Here is a 7,910-nt window from a genome sequence, read left to right as displayed (position 1 = left end):
ACCCGTATACGAGACATCAAAAATTAAATTCTGCAAAAATACCATTAGAAGAATGACAAGACAACTACAAATGTTCAATTACCAAATCTACACATGCAATATAGACTACAATTACTTAACTACAAATTACTGCAACAATACTACTGTCTGCTATTTTTACTGTCAAAAAAAATTCCAAGGGACGATCCTGGCAGGGTCACCACGTGCATGGGGGCTTAATTATTATGCAATAATTTTAGTAGCTGTGTATCCAGTTATGAAGTCTCGTAACCGGTTGGCCCTGACTAGTATTAGTACGCAATCTGACTGCATAAAATGATAATAAAGAATGAAAGGAAATTTCTGTTAACACAATTGATTAATTAAGTCCCCTGCAACTATAAAAGCTACGAGACAACAAAGCACAAGTGTAACTGTTCTGTGTGTGGTAGTGTGATTCAACGTACATGTATCTGGCACGGTTCTTCCTCAATATGACGAGATATTTTAAACACCATTTACAATGAACTAATTGAAAAACCAGAAATACTATAATTGCACATAGCAACCAGAATTACAAGTCTAATACATGAACACGAGCCAGATGCTTTGTTGACTGAAACTGTGACCAAAACGTATTGTCATTTAGGAAATGGGAAATAAAAAAAATTTTTACCTCCATATATATTGACGAAAAATACACTGTGATCATTGCAACATCTTCCATCTAAACATTACACCAACCGAACAGCATCTACTGTCTCGCCCAACACAACAACAACTGCACACGACATCCTCTGAACAAGCACTGCTCTCGACATCCTCTCCACAAGAACCGCCCGCGGCAACCTCTGAACTACTACTGCACCAGTGGAAGCGGCGGAATAATAATCTTTGGCGCAATCTCTGGCGCTGTGACTCTGTGTAGCCACATTTCAATTTCCAGAGGCAGACGTGGACTCTGACAATAATCTATCAGTTATGAACTGTATATTAAAACTGAAGAAACTGCAAAAGGTGGGGATCTAAGGAGATGGGTCCTGGATAATCTGCAAGAACCGGAGGTTGCAGAGGGTTTCAGAGAGAGAATTAGGGAACGATTGACAAGAACAGGAGAAAGAAATACAGCAGAAGCAGAATGGGTAGCTTTGATACAGAAATAGTGAAGGCAGCAGAGGACCAAGTAGGTAAAAAGACGAGTCTAGTAGGAATCATTGGATAACAGAAGAGATATTGATTTTAATTGATGAAAGGAGAAAATATAAAAATGCAATAAATGAAGTAGGCAGAAAGGAATACAAACGTCTCAAAACTGAGATCGACAGGAAGCGCAAAATGGCTATGCAGGGATGGCTACAGGACAAATGTAAGGATGTAGAGGCATAAATCACTAGGGGTAAGATAGATACTGCCTACAGGAAAATTAAAGAGACCTTTGGAGAAAAGAGAACCACCTGTATGAATGCCAAGAGCTCAGATGGAAACCCAGTTCTAAGCAAAGAAGGGAAAGCAGAAAGGTGGAAGGAGTATATAGAGGGTCTGTACAAGGGCGATGTACTTCAGGGCAATATTATGGAAATGGAAGAGGACGTAGATGAAGATGAAATGGGAGATGTACAAGAGTTTGACAGAGCACTGAATGACCTAAGTCGAAACAAAGCCCCGGGAGTAGACAACATTCCATTAGAACTACCTTGGGAGAGCCAGCCCTGACAAAACTCTACCATCTGGTGAGCAAGACGTATGAGACAGGCGAAATACCATCAGACTTCAAGAAGAATATAATAAATCCAACCACAAAGCAAGCAAGTGTTGACAGGTGTGAAAATGACCTATCAGTTTAATAAGTCACGGCTGCAATGTGGAGAGGTTTGTTCCATATTTCCAGGCTCTCATGTCTTCTTTGTATCTGACGTCAAATGTTCTACCTGTTTGTCCTATGTATCTGTTTTCATAAGTGTTACATTGTAGTTGATATATATCTGCTTCTCTATTTTTGTCAGTTTTGGGGTGCACTTTTGTATAAAATTGTCTTTTGTGTGTGCCATGTTTACTCCCTGTCTTTTGAAAACGTTGGTGATTTTATGTGTGAGTTTGTATTTGTATGTCATGGTGTCATATCTTGCGTTTTCTTTCATCCTTTTCTGATTATCCTGTGTAATTGTTAAGGGACTGCATGTTTGTGTTTGGTTCTCTTGTGTTGTCTGTGACTTGGTGCTTTCTGCTTTTCCTCGCGGGCGGCACATTCCACTGCTCTACGGGCTGACCTGCCCTGAGCTGTCCTGCTTTGTCCTCCCATAGACTCGGCTGGCCAGCCTCCTGGAAGACTCACGCACTTAGCTACCTGGATTTTCCTCATCAGGACAAGTTCTCCGTTCCAGCGAGGTCTGCCAAGACGCTGTGGGCAGCAGTGAGGACGGGAAACGCTGCGGGCGTACTTCCCAGGACATGACGCGCGTCTCTGCATCCTGCCCTGCGTGCTGAAGAACGCATTTACTGCCTGTCAAGGACGTTGGAAGGCCACGATACAAATAAATCGTCGGGTTGGAAAATTTCTTATGTCAGTTTTTCTCGTGAAGTGAGAAAAATACCACAAGACATACATCATGATGTGTAGGAATTGGACAGATTCCGGGGGCCGAACCGCACAATAACCCTGAAACAGTGATTCGGTGTGGGGCGGCGGAGGGGTGAAGTGGACTGCGGTAGCCGTCGTGGGGTTGTGGACCACTGCGTCTGCGGTAAGGACGGAGCCTGTCCGTCGTTTCTAGGTCCCCAGTTAACATACAATACCACACAATACAATATTTAAAAGGTTCCCAGTTTCGCCAAACGGTGTTACGGGCATTTCATTGACGTTGATGTGTATGGAGCTTCGTCAGGTTCAAGAGTTTATTGTTTTATAACAAGTTCATTTACAATGAATTAAATTCATTCAAAGCAGATCGTTGTATGATGGCTCCGATAACTTTCTTTTCTAATCGATGGTGATGTATATTTCAGTACTGCATTGTTCTTACTGTGTCTGTACGGAAGCAGTTCCTTAAAAAATTAGGGGTGGAATATACACTGAATGCACTGTCGACATTCTCTCTAACAAGTGCAGAAATTTCATCGGCCTTTTAATGTATCTCCAGAGCTTGCTGGAGATATAAAAAGGTGCCGTGTGTTGCACAGTTTTGTACATGACTGAGATGGATAAAGATTAGTAGACACTGCCGGCCGGAGTGGCCGAGCGGTTCTAAGCGCTACAGTCTGGAACCGCGCGACCGCTACGGTCGCAGGCTCGAATCCTGCCTCGGGCATGGATGTGTGTGATGTCCTTAGGTCAGTTAGGTTTAAGTAGTTCTAAGTTCTAGGGGACTGATGACCACAGCATTTAAGTCCCATAGTGCTCAGCGCCATTTGAACCATTTAGTAGACACTTCAGCGATTTATGGCTTGTATGAAATGTCAACAGATGCAACAAACATGTCGACAGAGGCAACACAAGCGGAAAGAAAAGTGAACAGTGTTCGTGCCAAATTTGTAAATTACTTATTGAGTACAGGAGAACAACAAAAAACATAGGACACTGCCTCGCCCAATGCTTAATGTTAATGATGTTTCGTGTGCTTGATCGTCTACTAAAAATAACAGTGCGCTACATGTCCAGTTTGTTCACGGTTGTTGTTGTAGCAATCAGCAGTCCAGTGAGGACGCAGACTACCTTCCACGCTTTAATTTTCTCCAGTTTATTTGAAAAGTCCCGTGACTCAACGTTCCATCTCCATGAAACCTTCTTTACTGACTTCAGTCTATTAAATGCCAATGAGCAGCGACACCAAATGTCACGTGACAGCTGCCTGTATGCGGCGCTACATATGGCTTGTTAAGAGGCGCCATCGAGTGGCGTCAGAAGGCCGCTACTGGAAACTGAGACTCTATATCTCTCTTTTTTTTTTTAATCTCATTTTGTTCGCTTTCGTTCGTTGTATCTGCTCGCCGCGGACGTCGTAAGACATCCGTTTAAGTTCGTTGTTGATCGATTAACTCAGTTTTTTTTTTTTATTACAGAGTGCTGCTAACCCTCTGACCGAACACGCTGAGCTACCGTGCTGGCACTCTCCAGCAGTGGTGCTATGGCGCTCTGCGGCAGTGTGTGGCGGTAGTCCGGTGCTAATCGCCATAGAAGCGAGGTGGTGTTGTACGTCTAAAGGAGTCCGTTTAAACCAATACTATTCCAGAGAAAGCGCCGTGTGAAGGGGTGCTGAGTGTGATGGATACTGAGAAAGACTTAACGACTGTTGTTTTTTCACTCATTCAACTTAACTCTCTACGTTACCGTTATTTCTCCTCAAGAGAGAACTCAATCCGATTGTAGCTCTTGTTTGGCTGATGATGCGCGCTGGAAACAGCTTTTCTTATACAGGTCACAGTTCTCCACTTGGACTGTTTCGTATCACAAAGAATTATGTATAATGCTTATATTTGGGGAGGAGCAGCCATTAGCTAAGCTTACGTCTAATGAGTCTCGTCTTCAGCGAGGAGGTGCCGTTCAGTTACCGTAGTAGATAATTTATCGAGCCATCCCGCATACTTTAGTTCTTAACCTGTCCTAAGCTGGTTATATTGTATCAGTCACCATAGTGATGTTACGCAGTGGAGTAAATGTAATGCTATTGTCGTGTAGTTCAAATATGAATGAAACATTTCGTGTACATGTAGACGCGATGTGAATCTGATTGCTCACTATGACTCACAATCTTCACAGGTATTTGCGTTTAATAGATGAAAATGATAGAGACCCACTTATTTATTGGTTATTTAGCCTGACCAGATTAGGGCCTTAAAGCCCTCTCTTGCGTTTGACCAGGAGGAATAATAATAATAGTTGTAGTAGTAGTAGTAGATATACTAATATAATAATAACAAATTGGCAGTAGTAACGATAATAATAATAATTGATAGCAATAATATTGAAAATAATAGTTGACATTAATAATAATAATAATGATATTAATTACATTAATTTAGCACATGTGAATGTATGTTTAGTATTACGGAAGCGGAGGGGATAAAGAGGAGACGATCGAACTGACAGTGGAAGTGGCTGTTAAGAAAGAACAGAATTTAAATAAAGAAATCTGCTAACATGGGAGAAACAAAAGTTGTTGGGGAGGGGGATTGACGAGGGTGATCTGCACACAAGCATAAAGGGGGTTATTGATGCAGCAAGGCGTTGACTTCGACGTCGAGCAGTAGATTGTACTCGTACTATGCGCGCATACGGACCCTCCCAGCACAGTGGCGTAAGACCACCGCAGTGAATAGAGACTGTGTTGAAACTAGGGTTTTGTAGACAAAAGAGTGGGGAACAATATGGTATATTGGAATCCTGAATAAACCCAACCTGGTTTCAGAAAAAAAAGTGTTGCATTACTTACTGAGTGCCCCTCGTATAAACATGACCACTCGTCTGAAGATGAAACTGTCAGTTCGTACCCATAAACGGCGCTGTTTGTGTATATAATTGTACTGTTAACAGTGGCTGGTTGCTGCTTTTATCTTTGCAAGAATTAACGTGTATTTTGTACACAGCAGAATACAAGCAATAAATCATATGAAATTATATGTTCCAGAGACATATTAAGCCTGAGCTTCATCCATGATAATAAATACAGCGTGAAGCAATTAATTAAAATTTGTACCAAAGCCAGGATTCGGACTTGGGTCTCTTGCTCTCTAAGCAGATGCGCTAACCACAGTGTCGCCCTGGTACTTGAGCTAACACAGCTGCATGGATTACCCTAATATTCTCTCTCCTTAATATAACCTCCAATTCATGCCTCACCCCTGCTTGATGTTCCCCTTCTTAACTCGTATCAGTACTGCAGAGGCTCTACAACACTGAAATAACATCTTAGCACTGAACGAAATGGGGAAAATCCTTCCTGTGCCTCAAGCATAGGTGACACAATAATTATATGAAATCGTATGTTCCATAGACATATTAAGTCTCGCCTTTATCTATGATAATGAGTACAGGGCGAAGCAATGAAATAAATTTCTATCAGGGTCGGGATTCGAACGCGGGTCTCGTTTTTCGCTAGGTATTAGGGGGGACACGTAGCAAGGTAATCCGTGCAGCTATGTCAGCGCAGTCTTTGTGCATCTGCCCCGTGAGCTGTTGGCAGCGCTCTCTCTTGTCCCCACCGCGGCCGCTGTGTGTTTACTTCTCCAGTGAGGTTCGTGATTTCGTATGTGCCGTAGAAACTTTCTGTAACACGTGTAACTTAAATAGAACAGATTGCATCCAGTGCATCTTTTATCGGAACTCTCCGTGTCCTATTGCTTTACACATACACAAATGGTTTCACGGGGAACTTAAGATTACTCCTGAAGATATCATGTGGGTGTCAGTTGGATTTCATTTTGAACTCTCTCTTTATAAGATTGAAAACTTCGGAGGTATATGAAAGTATTGTAACTTCCACTGGTGGCAATCGAAAATTTATACGTCTTCTGAATATACGATGGGCGTTTGAAAAGTCCGTACAAAAATAAAAACTGCTTATATGTTTGGGGTAAACATTTGTTAATTTTCGACATGGTCTCCTTTTAGACTAATACACTTCGTGCAACGCTGTTCTAATTTGTTGATCCCTTCCGAATAATAGGAATTGTCCAAGTCTGAAAAATAGCGATTAGTTGCTGCAATCATCTCCTCATTTGAATAAAATCTTTGTACTGCCAGCTATTTCCTCATATTGGGGAACAAATAATAGTCCGAGGGAGCCAAGTCTGGAGAATAGGGGGGATGTGAAACGAGTTGGAATCCTATTTCCAATAATTTTGCGAGCACAACTGCTGAGGCATGTACTGATGCATTGTCGTGGTGGAAGAGGACTCTTTTGCGGTCCTATTGCCGGCGTTTTTCTTGCAGCTCGGTTTTCAAACGGTCCAATAACGATGAATAATATGCACCTGTGGTAATTTTATCCTTTTCCAGATAGTAAAGGATTATTCCTTGTGAATCCCAAAAGACAGTCGCCATAACCTTTCCGGCTGAAGGAATGATCATCGCCTTTTTTGGTGCAGATTCTCCCGTGGTAACCTATCTCAGGAGTATACTAACGTCTCCACGTTTCATCCACAGTGACGAAACGACGCTTAAAGTCCTGCGGATTCTTCCTGAACAGCTGCAAACATACTTGCAACACTTCACAGGATTCCGTTTTTGGTCACGCGTGAGCAATCGCAGAACCCATCTTGCGGATAGCTTTTTCATGTCCAAATGTTTATGCAAAATGTTATGTACCCATTCATTCGAGATGCCCACAGCACTAGCAATCTAACGCATCTTAACTCTTCTGTCATCCATCGCCAGCCCATATGACCACGCCGAAAATTTTGAAACCACTTATAAACTGTTCTAATCGAAGGTGCAGAGTCACCGTAATGTTTATCAAGCTTCTCTTTAGTCTCCTGAGGCATTTTGCCTTTCATAAAGTAATGTTTAATCACCACATGAAATTCTTTTTCGTCCATTTTTTGACAATCACTCGACTTCCTTGATTCATTCGAATGCCAAACATAAAGAAATAGACCAATATGGCTGAAACTTGGTGTGAGTTCATTCCAAAAATGCTACGAACTAAACATGACCTCGATACGCACCGGTGGTGCCATCTCTCGGACTTAGCACGGACTTTTCAAACGCCCTTCATATACCTAGTGTCACTCCTGGGGCTACAGCCATGCAGAAAGACCCACCCGCAATGTCCTATACATCGCTCTAGTGAAGCATGCGTATTCAAATACAGAGATAGGCAAACAAGCAGAATACGGAGCTGCGGTCGGCAACGCCTGTATAAGCCAACAAGTGTCTGGCGCAGTTCCTAGATCGGTTACTGCTACTACAATGGCAGGTAATCAAGATTTCTGTGTGT

The sequence above is a fragment of the Schistocerca americana genome, chromosome 2, assembly GCF_021461395.2.
Source record: "Schistocerca americana isolate TAMUIC-IGC-003095 chromosome 2, iqSchAmer2.1, whole genome shotgun sequence".
Taxonomy (NCBI): domain Eukaryota; kingdom Metazoa; phylum Arthropoda; class Insecta; order Orthoptera; family Acrididae; genus Schistocerca; species Schistocerca americana.
Note: the sequence above shows the minus strand (reverse complement) of the source record.